The following is a 25,735-nucleotide window of genomic DNA, read 5'->3' as shown; positions in this document are numbered from 1 at the left end:
GCCATACTAATTCCTGGTACAATGCCATTGAAAACAATGTGACATACTTTCCCCGCACTGGTATTTATAGAAATAGGAATACCTTCTTGAACTTCTAAATGAGTTACAGGGACAAGATGCATAATTAATATTTGTAAAGGGCTAAAATTCTGATGGAAGATGTCGTTATATGAGCATATAAGTAATCTAGTATTTAAAAAAATAAAATCAATGCTAATGCTGTTACCCAAGCATGGTGCTGAAGAGATCTTTATTCATTTTCAAAATTTTAAAAATTGGTGGGAGAAAGGAGAGGAAGGTGTCTATGTTTCCTCCCACTTTTCTTGAAGGAAAAGATTTTTTTTTTAAAGCTAGAACCTGACTGTTCAGTGGAATTTACCCTGCAGTGTAGAAGATCTTCTGCAAAAGAGTAATTCTGAGAGTCTCTAGTGGAAGTTTGGCTCAGCAAGATCAATGGCAAGACTTCCATCAACTTTTCTGAGGCTAAATTACATCCCAGAGATACCTTTGTTCACGGTTTTTTGCAGCAGCATGTGGTATTCCACATGCTACTCTGCTGTAGTTTCTTGCTTACAATTTAGGTTCAGGAAAGTGTCTCTCCAAGCTGGGGCTAGAAATAGGAATCAAATGCTTGCCCATCAAAATACTCCTTTGGTACCACATGCCTTTATAAATGGAGTGTGACACTGGGTTAAATTATTTTAGGAATTGAACCCATTTTCATTTAAATCAATGGCAAAAACCTTAGCAGGATTGAAATCACTGTAGACTTGTCATGAGAAATAACCCCTGCTTCCTGTATTTAGTGCAACATAGGCAAAATGAATTCTAGGAAGGATACACCTAAGAATCTTTTTATCAGTTTTATATGGAAATTATGAGTCCCTCACTAGAGGAAGGAAACTAGCTTAGCCCCAGACAATTGACTCTCACTTCAGCAAAACCTGGAATACATGCTTGTGTTTCAAAATCAAGGCTTCGTGGGTACTTACTCTAAAATGGGGAATTTTAAGTTGTGAACAGACATAACACTTAGACTGTTTTACAGGCAATGTAAACTTCAAGTGTCCAGAAGTACACCCCAGTTTAGAATGGCTTAAACCACCTGAACAGTTTCAAAAATATAATCTGGATAATCAAGTATTATTTGGAACTGGTTCTCTGTGAATCAGTTGTGTTATGTGCAGACACCAAGCATGTAAACACTCGCATCTGGCTGGCCATCCAGGCATGAGGCAACCCCCCCCAACTCCAGCACAGAATCTGGTGGCTCTGGTATGCAGCCAGAACTCTGCTGCCTCAACCTCTATTGTCTGCACTTGGCTAAAGTGTCCCTGGCTAGGAGCAGCTCTCCTCAGCTTTTAAAGAGCTGGCCTATTTTTTCCCCATTGCTGGCAACTGATCAGGGTTCCAGGCATTCCATGCTTATTTAAGGTGGGAGGTGGCCAGGTAGATTGAGGGAGGGCGGGGGAGAGGTGCCTGGACCCCTGCTTGTGTGTGCCCGGGGGCTGGGGTTTCTGAAGGCTGGTCTCTGCACTTGGTCAACTTCTCCATTGGTGACAGTCCTCAGGCAGCCCCCAGGAGCCTTCCCCCAACCCCCCAAAATCAGCCTGGGATGTACCCCACCCTGGTCAACTTCCAGAAATTTAAGTATATTTATGTTCATCTTGAGAGAAAGTGATCTTTAAAAGCTGCAAAAGCTCTGGCACCTCTGAAATGCCCCATGCCTGGGAGTTACAAAGCAGGGTTCTAGGTCGCCCCATCCCTCCTCCACACACACTCCCAGTCATGGTACCACCACATATGTCAGTAAGGTGCATGACTGGGTCTTCATTGAATTCAGTGTTAATGAAAAGGGGTAGCAGGAATCTGCATTTGGGCAGTGGTCTCCTGGGGGGCATGTCTCTCTCCCCGTGGTAGCACATCAATGCCTAAAACGTGATGGTTCTACTTAACCCTTAGTAGCATATGCATGGCCACCCCTCCAGGACTATTGTAGATTGGTTTCCAATCAGTGACATTCTTGGAACAGTGCAAGTGTTACGTCTGTCTGCACCCTTGGGAGTAAGGGTCATTGCAAGCTACACCTGAGCAGGTGTTCCACATACAACATAGGAAATGCCACAATGCAGGCATCTTAAAGTGGTATCCTGTCTCTAAGACAGGGGTGGGCAAAATATGGCCCACAAGGCCATTCTATCTGGCCTGTGAGGCCCCTAAAAAATTTAGAAAATTAATATTGATCTGTCCTTGGTTCCTGTCAAAAGCGACAGGAACCAGGGCCAGTAGGACCCAAGGGAAACACAGTGGGCTCCCGCAACAGCAGGGCCTGCCTGCAGCCCCCTCCCCCCCAAAGGGGCTTCTGGCCTGGGACCATGTGAGTGCACTGTGCCAGAACCTCAGGTGGGGGGGTGGGGACCCCAGGCAGGGAAGGAGCCCATGGAAAAGCGGACCCCCCACTCCCACCCTGCGGCTGGCGCTCCCTGCTGCAGCCACTTGCAGCCCATGAAGGGCTGCCCGGAGCAGGAACAAGCAGCCCCAAGTGGGCGGTGAGCAGCTGCAGCACGGGGTGCTGGCCACGGGGTGCTGGCCATGGCGTGGGGCCACTTCCCCGCACTCTGCACCAGCTTGTAACCCGCCCCCACTGCCAGCCTGGGCCCCATGCTGGCTCTGGGGTCGCCCATTGGGGCTGCGCATGGTGGCAGCAGCTGCGCCCCGCCACCCACCCTGCTCACTGCGCTGGGCAATGTTGGCTGCTGCTGCCCACTCGGAGCTCGCGCGCTGGGCAGCCCAGAGGTGGCAGTGGCAAACACTACCCGGCACAGGAAGCAGGGGGGCCTGATGGGCAAGTGCGGGGCCCAGGCTGGTGGTGGGGGCAGGTTACAAGCTGGTGCTGAGTATGGGGGAAAAGCCTCCCCCACCTCGTGGCCAGCGCCCTGCGCGGCAGCTGCTCGCAGCCTGCCTGGGGCTGCCTGTGCCTGCTCAAGACAGCCCCATGTGGGCTGTCAGCAGCTGCAGCAGGGAGCGCCTGCCGCAGGGTGGGGGAGGGGGCCAGTTTTCCCTGTACTCAGCACCAGCTCATTCCCTGCCGGTGAGCACGGGGGTCGGGGCTGCACGCTGCCCCCTGCCTGTACCGTGGGGCTGGGGGGCACTGGGAGTGAGCGGGTGCACGGGGCCCACACCAGTGTCCTGGGGCCAGTGCCAGCGGGGCCCAGAGCAGGGTGGCAGGAGTACAGGGTCCTGGCCAGCAGGGGCTCTATGGAGCCAGGCCAGCTCCTCCCTCTCCTTGCTGGTGCAGCCCAACCTGGCTCCATAGGTCCCTGCCAGCCTGCACCCCGCTCTGGGCCCCACCAGTGCTGGCCCTGAGACATTGGTCCCAAGATGGTGACTAGGGGGTGGGGCTACCCATGCAGCCCTCAACAGCTTGCCAAAACTGGGTAAGCAGCCCTCTGCCTGAAATAATTGCCTGCCCCTGCTCTAAGGTAACCTGCTCTGCATGTTTTGAAAAGATTAAGCCCCTAATATAAATAGCTTTGGTCTCTCTCTCCCCTTCTAAGCAACAATTCTTTCAGACAGGAGCTCCAACTGTGACAGAGATCAAACTTTCTTCTTTCTCCCTTTTTATTGGGGAAGTATTAGAAGTAACTGAACACCTTTAGCTGCATCAATCTAATGTGTTGTACTGGCACATGAATTTCATCCTGGCAGACTTACTGGTAAAGAAAATCCCCACTATTAACCTTTAAGCAAGAACACATAAAATACTATGTTTTTTTGCAAATAATGTGCACTTTCCCCCAAAAATATGCAGAGAAAATTAGGGTGTGCATTATATGAAAGGGTCTAGAAATCTGGCAGGGGGTATGGAGGGTACAGTGATCGCAGCATTAATTGCCATGCTGGATTAAACCCTTTGCACAGCCCTAGACTTACCTTGCTGAATCAATCTGTGGGTCTCATCCAATGCATGGGGCTGGGAACAGGCTCCTAGCTGCTGCTGCTACTCAGTTAGCCAAGATAAAATCTGTTCTTCTTGGTTGTACCTTTAAAGAAACCAATAAAAACAGGGTGTCTTATATTTAGGGTGGGTTATATGGGGTAAAAATATGGTACACATCCAACAGAACACTGCTCCTCAGACTTGCCCTATCATCACTCTTTCATCTACAATAGGTGCCACTTATAACTTACACTGCACTTCCAGTGGAAGGAGCAAGATCTAGTTTCCGACTAAATCACCCTGTTGGCCTAAGTCAACTGGGAGCAGAAAGTAAAAATTTGTTTCTTGCTTAGAAATCACAAGTCTGAATTTCATGCAAAGAACAGGATCTTATCTTACTTCAGTTTTACATGTACCTTCTGTAACAGTTGCCCCTGCTTATTAAGCACCTAGGAATTTGGCCACAGATTTTAGTATGAATACAATATAGAACCATTAAAAGAAAGGAGATTCAGGCCCACTACCAATTACTAAAATATAGCCCATTAGCACTTGGTAATGCTGTGGGTAAGTACAGAGTCAAAAAGCCCAAAGCTGAATCTATTCAATCTTTGCAGGTTAGTCTAAGATTCGTAGACTGAAACTGATAAGCAAGTGAACAGACACTCACTTTTGATTCCAGAAATGCAGCCGCATGCCTGCAGCGGCCCAGGATAGAAGCCAGGGGGCTCTAGAGCATGCCTCCCTGCTCAGCTAGAACAGAAAGCTTGGGCCAAGGCTAGCCTGCTCATCCTGTGAGGGGAGAGGGGGTTGCGGGGGAGGTGCAAAGTATCCTGGGATGCTGGGGGACTGGGAGTTAACTTAAATCTGGAGGATGATGTTCAAATCCTGATGTTTAAAAAGACGTTTGTAATCTTGCATTTGTCTCTGGGATTTGCCTATACAAAAATCAACTAAATTTTCACCTGTGCACAATCTAGTTGACTACAGCCTATATTCAGAAGTTGATCTCTGTGCCTATTCCCCAGAATACTATATTTTCACTATACATAAGGTTTCAACCACAAAAGCCTATCTGAGCTACAATTTTTCATATCTGTTTTATGATGGTCACACAAAGGCTAGTGTTTCCTTCCCCCCCTCCTTTGAATGCTAAAAGTTTTACTGAGGCCTGCACGTCATCTTTTTAACTGGGAGATTTAAGTGTACCTGCAGGAACACAGGAACAGTCTCCCCCTGCAGGTCAAAGAAAATAGTTTTAAAAAGCAAGTTTACAACTTAATGTCTGTACAAAAGAGAACAAAATATCCTGAAGAAAAAGGCTTCTCTTCCCTGTCCTCCACATGAGGATTTATATTTCTCTTTTAGAGAGCACCTTGATTCTACCAGCAATTACAACTGCAGTAGGAACCAATTATATTGCTACAGTGTCTAAGGAACTGTCAGCCACAGACCAAAGTCTAGAGATCTCTCACACAAGGCTTAGGCTGACAAGAGGCTAAGACCAAGAAGCTGGGTCAAAGCAAGTGGGCCTAGGCTACAAGTCTGCTACAAGTCTATGGTCAGAGTAACAGGTAGGTGAAAGCCAAGAGACCAGAGGCTAATACAGGAAAACAAATGAGGAAAAAATGACACATGGGAAGCATGGTGGTGGTTTTGGGGGAAGCTGGAGATCATGATTAAAAACTCCTATGGCTTAATTGGGGTCAATAGGGTCACAGGTGGTGACTGCAGACTTGGAGTAGTGCCAGCAGGGGAGTGCCTGGGTGAGAGACTTATTTTGTAGGATAATATAACATTTCATTGAATATGCTATTACAGTAAAAGCTGTGTTAACCGGCATGAGTGGGAAATGCGGCTTGCTGGTTGTATAAAAATCCCAGTTACCTCGGGCAGGGGTTTTCAGCCAGATGCAGAGTGTGTGTGGTTGGGGGGGGGAGGGGTGGCAGCAGCTGCTGTGTGCAATCTCCCCCCAGCCAGCTGACCAGAAATTTCAGTTAATAGAAATGCCGGTTACTACAATGACAGCTAACACAGATTTTACTGTATATTGTATTGCTGTTAACCCCCGCCCCCCCCAAAAAAACCCTGTCTTCTACCTACAGCTGAAGCTATTCTAAAAATGTGATGCATTCCAGAAACAAAGGATAATAGTATCAAAAGGTTTACAGTACAAATAAGCAGTCACATTCTAAACTTGCTCTCACTACCTGTTCCACAGCAACACTAATTTAGTCCGAGCTTTAACTACACGAGTGAAGTTACAAGCTTCAACAAGGATGACCACTTCTAAGATGCTGTTTTGCACTATGCGCATCTTTCTTTGCCTATTATCATCACTTTGTCCCAACAAGCTTCTCTTAAAATATAATTGTAGGTCATTTTAATTAACATTACTAGAGTTTCCAGGATGTTGGAGACCTGTTGAACTTAAATACGAAAGACCACACCACTTTTTGAAAAGTGCACGGCCTCTCTATTATTTAGGCCCCTTGACAAATGTTACATTTAAGATGTTAATCATGTCTTATGTAGTGACCTGGCCACATGCTTATTTACACATTTTGTGTAATAACTCTTTTGCTGGTTTCTATCACATCTTCAACTGAATATGTGGCTACTGCCTCCAGCCTCTGGAGCACAATGGAGCCTTTCAAGAATCCTGTGTGCTCAAGAGGCTGGGAGTGCCCAATGAGCACACTATGTGATCCTATGGCTGGGAGCCCACATCAGCTGCCTGGACCAGCTCCTAGTCAAGAGAGAACATGGTGTGCTCTGATCAGGGCTCCTAGCTGGGGGACCACAGGTTGCCAAGCTTGCTACTGCAAGATTGGGCTTCCCCTGCACTGGCACTATGGTGCAATGGGATCTGATGCTTAATCTCATCACTATGCTTCCTGCCATGCACGGGATAGAGCTGTCACCACAGGGGTGTATCTGGAGCAGTTTATGGACTCCCCTGACACCTGCCCATTCTATGAGCAGAAGGAGACCCTGGTGCACACCTACCTGGAGTGCACCAGGCTGCAGCCCCTTTCATCACCTCCTCCAGAACCTCCTGTTGAGATTCTGGTTGCACTTCTCCCTGCATTTTTTTTGTTTATGCACTCCCCATCCATGACCCCAAGAAGTCCTAAGACCTCCTGGCCTACCTCCTCCTGGCCCTAACCAAGCTAGCAATATACCTGACCAGAAAGGAGGCCCTGGCTAGGAGGACTGCAGGGCCGTTTTCCAGTCCCTGATCTAGTCACACCTCCAGAGTTTAACTGGGCTCATGGATTCATTCAAGGGCCAGTGGGCACTCCCATGCACTCTGCTTTGTGTCCCTTCTCCCATCCCCTGCCTTGGTACACTCCTTTTGAACCTATGACCTTCACTCCTCCTCCCTGTTTTGTCTTTTGGTTGTCCCAAATGATCAGCAGTGTGGTCTTAGTAGCTTTCAGCTTGATTCAGCAGGCAATGGCCCATGATTCCAATGCACACCAAACAGGCCAGCCACATTTGTGTGGCATAGCTGACAGTGCATTCGTGGGGATCCTGCATCAGATCCCATCACACCTTTACATTAGCAGAGCAAGAAATCAGAGCAATCAGAGAAAGGAATCATTGAAAATCGGGCCTAGAAGGGGCCTCAGGGGTCATGCAGTCCAACCCCTGCTCAAAGCAGGACCATTTCCAACTAGATCATCCCAGCCCAAGCTATATCTACCCAGGTCTTAAAAACCTCCAAGGATGGGGAATCGACAACTTCCCTGGGTCACCTGTTCCAGTGTTTTACTACCCTTCTAATGAGACTTTTTTCTAATATCTAACCTCAATTTTCCTTGATGTAACTGGAAACTATTGCTCCTCATTCTGTTGTCTGCCAGAACTGAGAACAGTTTAGCTCCATCCTCTTTCAAACTCCCCTTCAGGTAGTTAAAGGCTGCTATTAAGTCCCCCCTCAGTCTCTTCTTCTCTAGACTAAATAAGCCCAGTTCCCTCAGTCTTTCCTCATGAGCCACATCTGGGCTCCAGCCCCCTTACCATTTTTGTTACCCTCTACTGGACTCTCTCCAGTTTGTCCACATCTTTTCTGTAGGACAATTGTTGTAGCAGGGGCCCCAAAACTGAACACAGGAGAGCTAAGGGAGATGAAGGCTGACACGAAATACACAGGGCTGGGACGAGGATTAGGACAAAACATGGCAGGCTGCCAAGCCTCTGTGCCCCACCTGGCTGCCTCCAGACCGAACAGGCTGGACCTGGCTGATGTACTGCTCCAGCTGCTTCCCCTGCCCGAAGCCCGGCTTGCCCGCCTCTCTAAGTACGGTTCCCCTTAAGAGCTCCGGGCTAAGGGAGCCGAGTCCCCCCCCCCTCGGTGCAAGCGCCCCAGCGACAACCCGATCCCGCCCCAAGCCAGCGGCCTGGCCGGACCCCGCAGCCTGGGCCGCGCGGGGACTCACGGCAGCACGTCACGCCTCCTCCATGGGCGCCGCCATCTTGGAACGCACCGCTGGCAACAAGAGCTTTATTAGTAGCGCTCGGCTGCTGCACAGACAAACTTAGTCTCCCCCCGCCCCGCCCTGCCCTGTGTCCATTACAGTGTCTCGGTTGGGTGGGCTGCAGGCTTTCCCTCTCCCTGGGAACAAGGGTGCTGGGCTGTGTGGAAATGCCCCATTTGCCCCTCCTGGCACCTGTACTCAGTCCTAGGGGTGGCCCAGCCTGGGAGCAGCCCCTGTGTCCTCAGAGGCAGTGCGTGCTGGCTATGGCTGAGGCTGGGGACTTCAACTGGGGTGTGCCAGTGCTCCTGCTGGAGCAAAGCCAGAGGCTCCTGGCTGGAGGATCCTGCCCCTCTGCTCAGGATCAGACCAGTCACCATATTTGGGGTCAGGAAGGAAATTTACCCCGTGGTCAGATTGGTATAGACTGTGGGGTTTTTGCCTTCTTCTGTAGCCAGGGTCATGGTCTTCCACTTGGGACCCCTTGAGCTGATATTGACAACACTTTATAAAGGGAGGGCATTGGCTGTTATAGTTCCCTGGTTTTACCTGTGGCAGGTTAGGGCTTTAGGTCTGTGTTGTCGGGGCTGACTTGTCTTATTTGTATAGGATGATTTGGAAAGGGATGATCCTGCCATAGCGGGTTGGACTAGATGACCTCCCACTTCTCTATTCTTTTAAGACCGTTAGGCAGTTCTGTTTCCTCGTGGCAGTCATTTCATGTAAACCATTTGCTTATGAGAATATCAAGGGCATCTGTGTTAAAAGCCTTACAAAAGTAAAAAAAAATGTATCGCATTTACTGTCTTCCCCTTATTCACTTGGTCGGTTTCCTTCCCTTAATTGTGAGTTTCCAGTCAAGGTTTGAGTTCAACGTGAACATTTGTACAGACTCCTAACCTTCAACCGTGAGTGGCCCATGGAACTTCTTAAGAGTGTAAGAATTGCTGCTTACTGGGGCAGGCCATCATAGGTCCAGCTTGCCCAGTATCCTGTGTCACACAATGGCAGAACAGATGCTGAAATGGAGTGTGAACGGGGTATGACATGGGGTTTTTCCACTGTTCCTTTCCTACTTGCAGCCTCCAGCATTTAAAATCTAGAAAGTTCTGATTCACAGGTTGTACTCCCAACTTCTGTGATCAATAGCTGTTGATGTATCTTTTCTCCAAGAATTTGTCCAATCCCTTTTTGAATTTGGTTAAACAGTCAGCTTCCACAGCAGCTTGTGGCAATACATTCTACATTTTAATTATACACTGGGTGAAAAAACCTACAGCAGTGAAGCTAAAGCATACAGATATGAAGCTTTGCAGGATCAAGCCCTATATATCTCCACTCTTTGCTTATTCATATTTTAGACCAAATTTATTCTCAGTACTGTAATTATGGAGTGACCCTTAACATGTTTAACTAGATTTACAATTAAATAGTATCAATTAAATAGAAATTTAGACTATTGCTCAAGGAATGATAAAGAGCTATTGCTAATCTTGATGCTGAGGTTAAAATAATTTTTTTTTTTCCTGGGGTTAGACTGTTACTAACAGTCCTCTGTTTTTTATTTCATCACTCATTTGTTTATATTTCTGACATAACTGTAATTATCATCAAGCTGTTGGAGCGACTTGACTGTTCCTTATTTCTTGCAAAGCCAGTTCCTTTTCCTGCACAACTTATTCTAAGATTTGTATTTATAATTTTTGTTCTACAACTGTAACTTCTGTTTTTGCCTTGGTATGATATTTAATCTGCTATCTGTGCTTATTAAGGTGTACTGAATTTTCACCAAATACAGCAGCCTTTAAATAAGCCTCTAATACCTGATACCTAAACTAGAGTCCCTGCAAGAATTTCCAATGTCAGTCAAATCCTAATGACTGCCACAGTGATGATCACAATGATTTTCAGTGCTGCTCTGCTGTTGCAGACAAAAAGCATTCAAGAATTTTGGCTGTTGCAAAAAGTTGATTTGACACGCCCAAGACTTGCAGAAAGAAAGTACAACAAAGCAAAGAAAACAAGAAAAATTATAAGCAGATGAGATTGCAAGAGGAAGAGAGAGAATGAGAAGTACTGGAAAGCTGGAAAGACTTAGAAACAATCCATTATGTTGTGAATTGTTCTTCTGGTCAGATGCAGACTATGAAAAGCTATTTTTTCACACATGTTCTGTTGCTTTAACCATGCTATTATACCAGCATAGTCAGAACAGTGCAACTTTTATGTGCAACTATACTGGTATAGTTAAAGCTATACAGTCCTTCCATCTAGTTTAGGTAGCTTAGGCACCGGTTGAAAAGGTGCTTATAATGACACAGGCAGACAAGGTTCTTTGGGTAAATCCACTATGTCCTATGTCCTTAGACCAACATGGCTACAACCTACACCCCTTATAATGGCATAGCCTATCCCTTTACAGGAAGGGAAACAAGCTTTATACAGCTAGAAGGCATCTGTGCCTGCCTCCATGATAGCAGTTGGGGAGGAAGCCTGAACCACTCCTGACATAATTATATCAGCACAAACCCATGCTTAGTCAGGCCCTCATTCCTGCTGCTATGAACTAGAAATAATGCTGATGGGGGTTCCTTGAACTCACTTCAGATGCACTGGTATAAATGAGAACAGGACAGATAAGTGTTAGCAGCCACTGTTCAGGTGGGTTTAGATCCTATGTCACCTTGTACTATAAAATGTGTATGCCAGTGGGTCTCCACCAAGAGGCTGCAGAACCCTGGGGCACCTCAAGGTCCTCTTGAGGGCGGTGCAGGGTGCCACACAAGTGATCTTTAGGCAAAGGGTCTATTGCCTGAATTAGCACTGAGTAGCTGGCCCCGGAAGGGTGACCCCAGAAGAGTAAATCTAAAGCTTAGGAGAGATAAGAACAGCTCATACTAGGGTAGATGAAATGGCAGGAAGACACCAAAAGGGAAGAGACGAAAAGGAAATGACTTTGCACTGCAGTGATCCCTGATGCTGATTTTTATTTTTGCCTGGGGGGAAGGGGCTCTAAGATGATGGACATGTGGAAATAGACAGATAAAGTTCTTTGGGTAAATCCAGTATCTTTTACTAGACCAACTCAAATCATTATTGTTAGACCCCGACTCCATTTGGCGCCCAACAACTAAGGAGGCGACAATTCAATTGTCCATGGATCCTGTTACTCATTAGCCAGACCAAGCAGGGAGCAAACACCTGCACACATTGCTCGCAACAGCTTTATTCAGAATGGAGACAGCTTTGGGCCAGGTCCCAAAAAATAACACACTGGGGACCTGCATTGAACATTAGTTCTTTTTACATTTTATACAGCTTGGTTCATACATATTAACATTCACCCTGCCTATGTCCCTTCTTCGGTTCCACCCATTTCTCCTCCCATCTCAAGCTCCACCTCTGTTTACTGTTTGCTTCCTTAGCGTGGTATTGCCTATGCATATTATTCATTTACATAACTCTCTGCTAAGAGCGCATGCTCAAGACTTTGACCTCACTCTTTTGTGGTTTCTTGCTAGTTCTTTTTAGTTTCTTGCTGACTTCTGCACCATCTCCAAGGCCTTACTTCTGCTTTTTTTCCTGACACTGGCTGGTGGGCTGCATCCCATTTGTATACAACACATCATGCACTTTGCATCCTATCCTTTTGTTAAGAATCTGCTTACTTAAGCATTAGTGAAGTTAGTTGCTTTTAATGTATCATCCAGCCTTGTGACTAGCAGCTTTTGCTGAGGTTACTTTTAATATATTATCTAGCCTTGTGACTAGCGACTTTTGCTGAGACACAGGAAAAAGCCTTTATTCAGCTGCACACCCAGTACTCCCCAAAATGCATACGTTGCTGTAACAGTTATGTCCTCAGACCAGGGGTTGTCAACCGGGGGTACGCATACCCCTGGGGGTATTTTGAAAGGTCCCAGCGGGTAGGTGGGGACGGGCAGGGATGGAGCGCCACCACCCTGCGCCACTGCCTCTCAGGAGCAGGGCTAGAGAGCATGGTCACACAGATGCCACTGCAGCTCGCCATCCCCGCGTCCTGCTCCGTATCCACCCTTAGGGTACTCTTATTAAAAAAGCTTGAAAACCCCTGCCTTAGACCAACACACCTACAATCTACACCCCTGGGATGTATGGCAAGTTTTAGGTATCCAGGTTGTAGCCGTATGGGTTTTAAGGCACAAAGGACCAGGACTTGTGGTGGGGTGATATCTTTTATCTGCCCAACTAGATTTTTGCACCAAAAAAAAAAAAAGAAAATGATTGAATCGCAAGCTTTCGGGCACAAGCACCCTTCTTCAGGCATAGGAGAAAAGGCTGTCAAAGGGAAAGCTGGACACACTTCAGGCGCCAGCCCTCTTCCTGAGGGGCCCCCGTGGGCCCCACCCCTCTGTCAATGCGGCTCCTCCCACAACCGGCGGTGGTTGCAGGTCCGCGCCCTGCAGAGACGCTGTCGGGGCTCCCTCAGCTACAGCCGAGCGGGGCCGCGACTCCAGGTGCGGCGGCCGGCACCTGCACACTGTGCTGCGGCGCTGCGTGCGGGCGAGCGGAGGTGGGGGCGGGGCGAGGCCGGCGGGGGGCGGGGCCGGGCTGCGCGGAGCCTGGCTGAGGTAAGGTGGCCCCGGCGCGCGGGACCGGGCGGGCAGAGCCGAGGTCCCCGCGGCTGGGCACCCTGGGGCTGGGGTGGGGGCTTCCCCCGGCGGGAAGGGACCTGGGCTCACTCCCAGCGGGCGGGACGCCAGCAGCCTGCCGGGCGCGCGGGAGGAGCTGCCCGCAGAGCCGGGAGCCGATTCTTCCCCCGTTCGGCACCAGCCGGGCCACATCTGCGGTCCTGCGCCCAGTTTTGCCCTCCCCTCCACCCCAGCTACACAAGGGATGTGGATAGGTTGGAGCGAGTCCGGCAGCGGGCAATGCACATGGTTTGAGGGCTGGGGTGGTCTAAGGACACAGGCAGACAAGGCTCTTGGGTCAAATCCCATCGGTGGTCCCCTGAGATTGGCTGTGCACCCCCTGGAAGTGCCAGCCGCTGGCTTGGTGAGGGACCCCTGGGAGACCCCCCCCCGCCAGTGGTCAGCTGCTGGGGGTCTGGCGAGGGACCACTGGGGGACCCCCCCCCCGCCAGTGGTCAGCTGGTGGGGGACCCCCTGCCCGGTTGATCAGCTGCTGAGGGACCCACCCCCCCACCCCGGTCAGTGATGTGGCGCCCCCCCAGACTCAGGAGGCACCAGTCACCCATGGTCAATCCAGTCCCTTTGGGTATCTCCGCCACTGGCAGGGGGTTGGATTCAATGATCCTTTGAGGTCCCTTCCAACCGATGTATTTATGAAAGAAACCGTTTTATTAGACCCACTCAAATTTGAGTGGGGTCTAATACAAGGGATCCGGCTTACCCAAAAAACCTTGTTTGAGGGTCAGGGCATGTGACTGCTGGGGGACCTGGGCTTATTTAGTCTGGAGAGGAGGAAGCAGAGGGGCGATTTCATGGCAGGTGGCTGCAAAGAGGACAGAGCTGGACTGTTCTTGGTGCTGGCAGGTTGGCAGAAGAAGTAGCAACTGTCTCAAGTTGCGGCGAGAGAAGTTTAGGTTGGATCTTGGGAAAAACTCTTCTCAGGAGCAGGGTAGTAAAGCAGTGGAACAGGTTACCTGGCATGAATGACTGGTGCCTCCCAAAACAGGAGGGGGGGGCACCATTTGTAGGTGACAGTGCTGACAGCAAGCAGGGACCACCTGCAGACACCAGCAGCAGGGGGGATGGCAAGCGGGAACCACCTGCAGACGCTGGTGGCGGTGTCGACCAGGGGACGGGGAGAGCAAGGGGCAACCACCCACAGAAGCCAGCAGCGGCTTCAGCAGCAGCCAGTCTCAGGGGGAGTGGGAACATGCCCCCCTATGCATCACCTATGTTACCCAGAGAGGTGGTGGATGCTCCATCCTTGGAGGTTTTCATGAGCTGAGCAGACAGAATCTTGGCTGGGGTGATCTAGTTGGGGATGGTCCTGCTTTGAGCAGGGGGTTGGGCAAGATGGAATTTTGAGGTCACTTCCAACCCAAATTTTCTATGATTTTATGATGAGGGCAATGGAGGATGCTGCAGTAAGCTAAGGCTTGGGGGAGTCCATTTGCCTTCCCCCCTCACATTCCCAGCACCCAAAGGTGGCCAGGCCAGTGGCAGAGGATTAACAATGAAAAAAAGCTCGCCACCTAGCCTCAGTTTACCCCCCAAGGAAAATGGGGCTATGTCCATGCTCCTGAGGAGTCTTGCAAATGGCACTTCCCCTCAGCAAGGGGTGGGAGCAAAGAGTCTTTTTCTAGCAGTGTGCAGTACAGTCTTTGGATTTGATGCCTAAGCAGGCCTCTTCAACAGGGTGTCTTAATTTCACTGCTTTGCCCACCTAGTAGGGCTTTGCTGAGCTGTAAAGCAAGGCTCACCACTTGCCCGTGAATGGAACCCTTCTAGTTGAGCTCTACCGAGGGGCTCTTTTTTTTTTTTGTTTCTCCTTGTTTAACCCATGGGTTAAACCTATATATATATATATGGTTAGTATCAACTAAGGGTGGCCATTTGTTGGTCAGTTTGTCACAAAGAGCAGCTCTTTTTGTTACACAACAATGGTGAAAAAGTGGAAGTCAGCCATCAAATACATTTCCAGCATCTCTTAAAATCATCAATTTACCTCCTTTCATACCAGGTTAATATCTTGATCCCGAAAAGTCATGGGAAGACAGAGGTGTGCTGTCCAATAGAAGCTGGCACAGGACAGCCAAGTACAATCTCCAGAACCATTTGTGTAGAATGTGGGCACCTCTTTGTGGCTTGCTTGAATATTTGGAAGAAGGAAACCAATTTGTTTTATTGTGAAGCCCACTTTAAATTGTAACACACACAAAGTGAAGAGCAATAGATAGAAAAAGCTTCAGTAAGGAAATGTTAAAATGACAGGACCCTGCACATGGTAATTGCATTGGTACAGTGGTGTAAGGTTGTAAGATATTCCTAGACAATGGTTTAGCATTTGGTGTCCAACTGCTGAGGTGGGGACTATTCAATAGCATTATTAAGTCTTTGCAAGTATGTGGGATGGGGAGGGGGGGGGAGTTCAGTCCATCCCCCAACTCTTGCTTCTGTCAGGTCATCTCAGCCAGCTCTCTTTATGTGGGTGATGGCCAGTAATGTGCTTGATGTACAGCACATGATATTGTACTTTTCTGCAATAAAATTGTAGCTAGATATATAACACCAAACAAATCAAAGGTTTCAAGATTGTTATAAAATATGATGGTTGGTCACTGTGACATCACTTTCAGAACGTACATTGAAAAGCTTTAGTAACAGTTGTAAGAACTTTTTTTGATCTGATCAAAAAAACCAACCCCTCCAAGTAGTTTTTCTCCCAATCTTGTTCTTGGGAAATGATCAAACTATTTTAAGCAAGAATTGTCTTCTCAGATAAACACTTAGCCTGAGGTGGACATACTGCATGGACATTTCAGCCTTGATAGTTAAAGTCTGACAAAGTTTTATAAGTAACTAAAAATGAGATTGTTATACTAAGGAATGTCCAACAAGCTTAACTGGTTTTGTTTATTTAACCCTTGCAATTGCTCTTACTTCTGGATAGGTCGACTTCTTTTCCACTTGAGAGCAAATCTGTTTGTGAACTTGTGCTGTTTACTGCCATATGCAATTGTCTTTTAAATTAAATAAATCTCTCCCTCCTAGCCCTTTTCCCCCCCACCCTCTCCCAAAGACTGGTCCTAGTCACTTTTTTAGGAGATTCATTCAGAAGCAATTTGGGATCAATGACAGGTTTCAGTTGTTCTTGATGCTTGCTCTTACTAGGACAGGGTATGTGACATAGAATCAGAGAGGGGAATCGCTCTCTTCTAACCTTTCTGTTTTCTTACTCATGGTACAGTGATTTTTTTAAAAGCATTAATAACTGGACAAGCTTATTTCCCAATGACCCCAGAAGACTGGACCCTTGTTTGTAAATACCAATAGGCTTGACTTTCAAAAGATGCACAGCAGCTGCAGCATCTGTTAAGATCGACATGCAGTTCTGAAATTCAGGCTTGTTACACCAAATGTTCACTAATAGGTTAGGATCAGACCTTAATCAGGTCACCCTTTATAATGCTTACTTTTCCCAATGGCAAATGAGTCATCTCTGTTGAAATATTTATGAATAAAATGGAAAAACAAACTGAGCATTCAAATAAAACTGAAATATCTCGTCTTTCACTCTTGAGCAGCAGGGTGTAGACAAGATACAAAGAGGAAGAGGATGTAAAGAGGTGTAGACAAGATGCACACTAGTGTGAACCTGCTAGATTGGTTCCTATTGGATTTCTTTGTTTTATATGCGTTTTTCATCTTGACCTTTTAAGAACATAAGTGATAGGTATAAAAGTAGAGCTTTTTATGATATTCCGTTGTTTTTTGTGGCAGTTGATAGGAGTTCAAGCCCTAGTTTATCTTGTAAGTGAGTAACTGCCCTGCCAGGGGTGTGGTCCTTTCGAGGGCTATCTGTGTTTGCCTCCTGGATGTAGACTGTGGTGATAGTGGGAGCTCAGATATCTTGTGGATGGAATGAAGAAAAGAACCAAAATGTCACTGAAAAGGGACTTAGTTCTCTTCAGCAAACACTGTTTATAGCAGGAAGGTTGGCACAGTACCCTTATAATTACTTAGCTGCTTGACTCTGTCCCCTTGTAAAACTACAGCTGGCAAGAGATAGATACCCTTTCAACTCCAGCTTTCCAGACACCAGACACCTTTGGTCTAAGTTTTCATGTGGTGCACAGGGTAGTGAAGCATTGGGAGCCCTTAGATAATGAAGTGCTGTGCAAGAAGAATAAGTATAATACATAGAAATAGGTGTTTACAACTTACTTAGCTTTAAGAAAATGGAGAAGGAGATTTTTTTAATGTATATTTATTAACCAAATAGTACAGCTGCCTTTAGGCATTTCTAATGTGCTCATTACTATCATAGCTAGACACTAAATGCCAAATTAAGGACCGCAGTACGTTTGTTCATGAAAAACCCTGTTCCCTCTCACATTTTGGCTTGGTTAATGGTATTCTTTTTTTCCCACTGAAACAGTCCTATGTTTTCTTCTTCTGGGCTCTGTTTTTTGGGGTTTGTTCTCTTCACCAGTGTGGATGAAAGTCAGGGGGGAAAGGCTCAGGGAAAATATGGGTTCATTAAAGAATAAAATGGCAGCAGCAGTTGAGTAGAAAACAGGACAAGGGTCTAAAGTTCTCTGGATAAAATCAGCCTGCTTGATCCTGCAGGTTAATACATTGCTCTAGACCAGTGGCTTTCAATCTGTGGTCAGTGGACCCCTAAGGGGTCCACAGACTATGCCTAAGGGGTCCGCAAAAGATGATTATGATAAGTCAAAAGTATGTGAATACCCACACTTACCATTCAAAGGGGTTCACACCTCTGGTCAAAATTTTTAGGGGGCTGCAAATGAAAAAAGGTTGAAAACCATTGTTCTAGACTCCTGGCACACACTGAAAACAATAGGGTTTTCTTTAGGGCAGGGGTCCACAACATTTATGGGCAGAGTGCCAAAAACACCTGCAACTTCAACTTGTAAGATTGTTGCAGACGCCAGGAGAGTTGCCAGGGACATGATCCTTGTTATGGCAGCGCAGCCCCAGCCCCTTCTCCTTCCCCACTGTCCACCCTGAGGCAGTCGTGCCAAGCAAAATGCCTTCAATATTGTGTGCCACACTCTGGCACCCATGCCAGCGGTTACCTACCCTTGCTTTGGTAGTGGTGGCAATGGCTTGCTTTATGCAACTGAGGCCTGAAGATCGTTGTTATTCTGATATTTATATAATTTTGCACTGGTTTCACTGCTAATTAGTATTCTGGGACAAGGAGTTGAGGGCTCTTATTTTGGCATTTCTGGTGAATGTAGTGACTAGAACAGCCTTTTTGTGCTTTTCTTTAAGGTAATTTGTTAATTTTTCTCAAGAGCATTTGCTTAATTAAAGGTGTGAACAGTCTGTCTTTATGTAACAGCGGGATTTACTTCTGTGCCCCCCCCTCTTATGGGTAAATGTAAATATGTTGCAGACTGGAAATTTCATATGACCAAAATCAGGAGTTCACAGAAATTAGAGATGGAAAAGGCTCATTATAATTAGCTCGTTTACTTTACCCCCTTGTAAAACAGAAATTAATTACTTTGACGTTGCCAAAGGCCTGGGAGACACTTGCATCTTAGCATGAAGGCAGTCCCTGCCACAGTGGGATCATAACCCATGTAGAGGGGTGATATGTGGACCAAATGCAGTCTAGGAGTAGAATGGAAGCCAGGAGTCTTCAATTCTATTCTGGGGGCCCAAGTTTTGGGACTACTTATTAGTCTGGAAAATGCATGTTGTGTTTTAGTATGATTGTTTTGTACACCATGCCTTGATGTGACAATAATTTTATTGTGTGCAGTCTCATTTCTAAACTGACATGCAAATAACACTCATGTGAACACTCATTTGAGCAGACTGCCTGTGACCCTGGGGGTGGTCTGTTGCTGTGGAGCCCAAGAGATTCTGCATTGAACACTGGAACAAAGCATGTTGACTGGTCATAGAGGGAGAAATTCTTTCCCAGTCAGATTTGCCATGCTTCAAATTGCGTGTATGCTGGAAACCTTAATTTTGTATAGTTAGACTCTCTTCTTCTAGCAGTATCACCCTCCAATCACCAGCTCACATATACCTTACTCCTTTCAAAAGTGCTGTTCTTAATGAATGGGGGGTATTTATGAAAGATGCAAAATTTGTTCCCAGACTATACTGTTGTTTGTGATGGGACTAAAGATCAGGTAGCATATGAAGAGTATTTATTACAAGTGTCTTAGTGTAAGGTTCTTTGCAATGTGGTATGTGTGTGTGTTTAGCTAAGTTTATCCTGAGTTAGAGAGCAGGTCTCGAAGTCTTTGACCATGCCAGTAGTGCTATGTCGCTTGTATGCTTGGGAAATGCTCTGACAGTGTGAATGTCACAAAGGAAGATTTAAAAATAGGACTTACATGACCCAGCTGGTGAAGGAGTTTTGAATTAAGAACAGTGCATGTTAGTGCTGCAAAGATGTGTACGTATGTGTGTGTTTCATTCTTAGTGATCATGCAATGGGCAATCCCATGCTTCAGAAAGATTTTACCTGCCCTGATGCATGACACTTTAGGTCTGAGTTTTGGAAATGGTAAGTAATCTGAATTCCACCTGAAGAGATCCAGAGGTCAGCACCTTTAAAAATTGGCACTGTGTCACAAGTAGAGGCTCTAAAAACATGGGTAATAAAAACCTGCCAAAAACTTCTGGCTTTTAAGGCACAATTCATTTGTGATTTGTAACCTTCCTAAACAGCAACAACTAGCCAAATCAGGTTTGGAAACATATCAGGTGTATTTTGTAATTTACATCAAACAAGAATTGCTATCTTTGCCCATTCTGGCACTTGTAAAAGTAAGATGTGAATCCATCTAAATATATTTGTGGTCTCTTTAATAAGCCTGTAATCTTAGTTTTTAAAAGTTTTAGAATAAGCCTTGTCAACATGAATTGCTGTATTGTTGGGGTGTTGTTTTGACATAGTGTCATGCTGATGAGCTTTTCTGAGCCAACCCTGACTCGCATTGTCCTTCTGACAAACAGTTTGCTTTAAAAAAAAGATAATATTTGAGATGCTGATACAATGAAAACATAGTAGAAGAAACCATAAACATACTTGCTTAAAATAATACCAGAGCTGGGTTGTGCCTGGTCTCTTGTTGGTTTGCAAGAGGAGGGCAAGAATTTAGATCCCTTCCTCTCTCTGCTCAGTGGCTGGGGATAATGTAGCCTTTCCACTGTCCTAAACAGTCATTCTGTGAGACTACACCCAAAAGATCAGTGCTCCCTCCAAAAAAAAAGAGAGTGGGATATGCTTGTATCTGTTCTGTGCTGGAGAGATGATCTGGCCTTGTGTCAGGCAAGCAAGCACAGCAACTGCCTTACCTTTGCAATCTGGAGTACACCTGTTGGAACGGCACCTGTCAAACCTGCTATGAGACAGGGTGCCTTAATGATGCCCTGAACATAGCTCTGTATGTTACAGGCCTAATTTGGCCCATGATTCTTAATGTCAAAAACAGAATGTTACATTTTTAAAGCATGAAAGGTGTGGTCCTGCAAGTGATCACCTCCTGAGAGCTGTGGGGTCACTTCAAGTCCCAGGCAAGTCTGAGGGAGCACTTACCAGCTTGCAGGAACAGGCCCTAAATTGCTTTTGCACAGCCCTGGAACCGCAAATAAACCAGGCTGCAAAACTGCTTAGCCCAGTTGTCGGCAACATTTTTGGGCAGTGCCTAAAACACCAGCAACCTTGATTTGTAAGACGTTGGCATGCCAGGGGTGGGTGGCAGGGGGGCTGCAAAGGGCCCAATCTTTGTTGTGGCAGCACACCCCTGGTCCTTTCCCCAAAGCATGAGTGCCAAGCAAAATACCTTTATATGCCACACTCTAGTACCTGTGCTGGGGGTTCCCTACCCCTGGCTTTAGCCTCTTTCATTTAGCTCTCAGATAGCCTCTGTTGCCAAAGATGTAATTTTTTAAATCAAATGATCAGCATGTGGTTTACAAAAATATGTATACAGTATATTGTCTTCTACTTTTTACTGGTTTATCTTTAGGGGGGTGGACAGACATAACACTTAGGACATTCTAAATATGTTTTAACCCCAAAGATGGGTCCCCACCTGCAGGTGTGTGCATTTTGTGGCATCACAGATTACATGTGAGGAATGTGAAAATGTGTGCCATACTGCAAATTTAGTTCCAGGAAATCTGGGTAGCAAAAAAATAAGCACCTGGGTAGCAAAAAAAAAAAAAAAAAAAGCATCAGAACAAAAAGCACAACACATGGAAAACAAGTGTGCACCAGCACAAACATGGACTGGCCTATCCAGAGCAATGGTCTGGCTGCTGGCCAGGCCTCTGTGCTGCCCCTGCTGCTCCAGCACGCCACCAGGTAAAACAGGTAAAACTGCTGGGGCTAGCACAGGTGCCGGCCCCAGCCTCCTCTACCCCTAACTGGGACAGTTTGCTGCACACTGAAGCACACGTGCAGGGGGATGTGATGGGGCACAAAGCAGACGCAAAAATTTGTGTCGTTGCTATTTGTGCCTCTACAAGCGCACACCCCTGCACGTGGGGACCGCATGTACAGGCTGCTTTAGACCAGTTTAAACTTCCTCAAAAGCACACTGGGAATATTGGGTACTACGTTGAGCCAGTCTTCCTTGACCTGGTTCGGTGTTATGTGTGGACACAGAACATTACATGCCTAGTGTCTGCTCAGTCCTCTGTGTATCCCAACCCATGTAAGGCAACGGGGCTGTGCTGGGATGCAACCAGGGCTGTATTGCCCAAAGATCTGTTGCCTACTGAGAGCACAGTGTGCAGCGGTAGGGGAGCAGAAGGCCTTTATATCAATTTTACTTCCCAGCTAGGGACCCTGGGTGGGGATCCCAGGCTTATTTGCAGGGAAGGGTGGCCAGATTGAGGATGGTCTTTGTGGTGGGGGGAGAAGGAAACAGAGCCATTAATGGGCAGTTCATAGGTGACTGTGAGCATGTCTACATGAGACACTGAATGCACAGAAGACTAATTCTACTGTGCATTAGTGTCACTGGCAAAAATGGTGCTAATGCACAGTAGATTTAGTCTAATGCGCATTAACATCACAAAAAAATGTTCATCTGCAGTAATGCGCAATAGCACCAATCACGGCACATTAAGTTAGAACCTGTCCTTTCAGGTACTAAACTTTAATGTACTGTAATTACAGTGCATTAATGAACCCACTGAGGCTAAAGTTGGTTCCTTTTTCTTAGGAACCAGTCACAGAATAAGGAACTTTTTCAAAGCTAATCTTTACACTGCAGCCTCATTAGTTGACAGCCATTCTGTTCTATTCTCAATATGATTTAGCTCATTAACTGTTCATTGTTCCTCTCTCTCTGTGCAGACAAGGTTCTTTGGGTAAATCTGATTTCTTTTATTAGACCAACTCAAATAGTTGGAAAAATTATTTTTAGCAAGCTTTCAGGCACAAACACCCTGTGTCAGGCTGAGGAACCATCTGCAGATGGTGTTTTTTTTCTTTTAATTTTGAAATGTTTTAAATGTTCTAATATAAAGATTTAAAAAGTTTGTGGGCCTCAATCTCCAATGCTCTTCATTTTGTGCTAGTATACTGCTGTAAAACAGCAGTGAAACTGTAGCATTTGGAATCATGGGGCTTTTATACACCTACAGGTTTCCCTTGATTTAAGCAGTACGTACGTTCCCGGAGAATGGCACATAAATTGAATTTGCATAAAACGAACCCACTTTCCAATGTAACAAATAGGGATAGGTTCCCATGGCGGGGAGGGAGGGAGGGAGTGAGGCTGGAATTAGGGAAGGGTCGGGGGGAGGGGTGCCGCTCCTGGGGCTGCACAAGGCAGCAAAGCAGAGGGAACAGAGCGGCACACCCCCCAGCCCCAGGACCGGCTGGCACCAGTGGCCTGCAGCTGCTGGGCTGCATCGTGCTCCACCTGTCCCCACTCACCTCTGCTCCTGAGCTGCGCCATGTCCTGGTGCAGGCAGCTGGTGTCAGCTGCTTCTGGGGCTGCTGCAGTGGGGGCTGGGGTCAACACTGTGCCCCGCACTGCCCGGGGCTCTGCTTGTCCACGCTCACCCCAGCCTGTGCTAGAGCGGCCCTGGGAGCAGCCAACACCAGCTGCCAGCACCACAGCACAATGCAGCCCAGGAGCTAGGGTGAGCCCAGGCACAGGGGGATAGGCAAAGGACGGTGCAGCTTAGTGGCTGCAGGCAGCTGGTGCTGGCCATTCCCAAGGCCACTGCAGCCAGGGCTGGTGTGAGTGGGGCCACAGCTCTTTCCCTTCCCCCCACAGACTTACCTGCTGGGGTCAGGGGGCATCTATGTTGATCGCTAGGTTGAAAAACTGGATAGAAAACTGGTGGGATTGTCAGGCTAAAGGGTAGTAATCAGTGGCTCAGTGTCTAGCTGGCAACCAGTATCAAGTGGAGTGTCTCGGGGTCGGTCCTGGGGCTGGTTTTGTTCAATATCTTCATCAGCGACCTGGGATGGAGGGCACCCTTAGCAGGTTTGTAGATGATACCAAGCTGGGGAGAGTAGTAGATACATTAGGGGGTGGGGTTAAGATTCAGAGAGACCTAGACAAATTGGAAGATTGGACCAAAAGAAATTTCATGGGCCATGTCCACATGAGCATGGACATTTGTTTCCCCAAGGACAAGAAGCAGTGGCATACCTTGTGCCGGTATTACTTGTGCCAGTAGCTGAGTGGTTAGGGCAGGGGTGTCAAACTCATCTGGCCCCATGGGCAGGATCAGTCCATGGGCTGGATGAATGGATTGGGTCACCACCCCTACAGCCACGGGAAGGTTTCCCCCCTTCTACCATCAAGGCTATGGGCCCTGTGACTTGGCTTTGGTTATGGACCATGTTTGACACTTTTGTGTTGGGGCATTCACCCAGGAAGCAGGAGATGCAGGTTCTTGTCCTCTCTCACCCAGAGGGGATTTAAAATTACACCTGTATTTCTCTGACTAACCAGCACAGTGCTCTAACTACCACACTACACGTTAAGCATTATGTGGTGTACTCTGTAGCATTCCTTTTGAGGCTAAGCCACTGCACTTTGCATTTAATAGTCATTGGATAAAATGAATGGAGAGCAGGAAAGAATTTTTTCCCCCATTGGGAGCAAGGGTGTAGGCTAGAACCTAGTGCCTGCTCCTTTCCAGAGCAGCAGCTGTATCTCAGTGGGTCGCACAAACCCTAGCTTGTTCTTTTCCATCAGGTTCTATATAGACTTTCTCTTGGCTGCCCACAAGGCCACCTTCAAAAGGAGTGCTGAAAATGAGTCTGGATAATGCCATATCTGTGGTGTGGTTGTTTGCGCGCTCTCTTAGGAAGTCAAAGAGGGTTCAAACCTCTTCTGAGTAAGGTAAGGGCTTCCCCCACCCCAGCTACAATTTTGTGACTTGGGCGCATACACTGGCTCCGCAAATGTAAACTAGGTGGACAAAGTGTGCAAAATCCACATTTTGATTTCTTGCAGCTTGGCTCTAGTAAAGTGACCTTCATTCAGGACACGCAAACCTGGCAAGTTTGAAATTGAAAATTGCATTCATTTTTAAATGCGTCTGTCTGTAAGCAAGTGGTAGGCATACATTTTACAATGGAAGAAGCAAAATATGGTAGAAGGATAAAAAAAAAACTAAAAACTGCCAAGTTGGGTAGGTCAAACTTTCTAGAAGAGGCCATTTTAATAGCAATTTTAGATTTTAAATAAACTTACCATGAAGTGGATATATACAAGGAAACTGTTTCCTCCCACCCTCGCTTGAATTCAGGTAGTATTATCAGGTTATGCTGTAATTCTGATACAGTCCCTGAACAGTTTGCATTCTGAATAAAACAAAATATGAATGTGAGCAAAGGAAGGATTGTAGTGTTATTACTTACTCCCCCTCTTAGTCTCTTCTCATTCTAGACATGGTCCCTGCATGTTGGAAGTTGGATGGGGCTGGGATGGTGCAGGCGATAAGGCACACGGTTGATAGCCCAGAAGCTGCAATTTCAAGGCCACAGCAGAAGTGCTCACAACATGGCCTGTCAGATTCCAAGAAATCTGTGAATTCTGCTAAATACCTTGTCAAAAGGACACAAAAAAGGAAGGGGCTGAGTTTGTGGCCAAGTGGTTTGGTTGCTTCCCATGTTGACCACTCCTATCGTAGAGGCCTTCATTCTACAGGACAATCAGGAACATTATACAGTATAACCTCATAAATCCAGCATGCTCGGGACCAAGCATCTGTCAGAAATTTGAAAATTCCATTTTTTTTAAAACCGACAGTGTGGTGTCATGGATGGCGGGAGCAGCTGCCACATGCAAGCTTCTCCCTCTGTGTGTGGGGGAGCAGAGGGAGCAGAGGGGGGAGCTTAAAAAGTGCCAGATTCTTGAGAATTCCAGAGTTTGGATATGCAGATTTATGAGGTTATAGTGTATTAACTCATCAGCCCCCCTCCCTGATTCCTTGTTTTTTAAGGATTATTCCTAAATGAGTTAGGGGAAAAAGGGCTCATCAATAATTTATGAAGTGTCCTAAATGTGAATGGAAAGTCAGCTTCACAGCACCCATTATCTGTAGAAGTATACCCATGTGTGGAAAAACTGGAGCCATGTCTTCTAATAGCTAAGGCAAGGTTCTGTAAG

General features: G+C 46.8%; 2 protein-coding genes across 7 annotated transcripts in view; one reads left to right on the top strand and one right to left on the bottom strand.

Annotated features, from left to right (window-relative positions):
• The window catches only part of LOC102567249 (cytochrome c oxidase assembly factor 1 homolog), a 68,216-nt gene extending 59,760 nt beyond the window's left edge, over nt 1–8,456 (bottom strand). For 2 of the 6 annotated variants that reach the window (XM_059728645.1, XM_059728646.1), the window contains exons 1-2: nt 8,155–8,265; nt 3,934–4,043 (exon numbers count right to left, since the gene is read on the bottom strand). The gene's annotated coding sequence lies outside the window, so the exon portion shown is untranslated. The other 4 variants (XM_059728642.1, XM_059728643.1, XM_059728644.1 and 1 more) reach the window with 4 other exon arrangements.
• Nucleotides 8,457–12,984: 4,528 nt separating this feature from the next.
• The window catches only part of BLVRA (biliverdin reductase A), a 43,058-nt gene continuing 30,307 nt past the window's right edge, over nt 12,985–25,735 (top strand). The window contains exon 1 of the mRNA XM_019483370.2: nt 12,985–13,031. The gene's annotated coding sequence lies outside the window, so the exon portion shown is untranslated. The remainder of the gene's footprint in view (nt 13,032–25,735) is intronic.

This window comes from Alligator mississippiensis, chromosome 5, assembly GCF_030867095.1.
Source record: "Alligator mississippiensis isolate rAllMis1 chromosome 5, rAllMis1, whole genome shotgun sequence".
Taxonomy (NCBI): Eukaryota; Metazoa; Chordata; order Crocodylia; family Alligatoridae; genus Alligator; species Alligator mississippiensis.
Note: the sequence above shows the minus strand (reverse complement) of the source record. Positions and strands in the feature narration are given on the sequence as shown.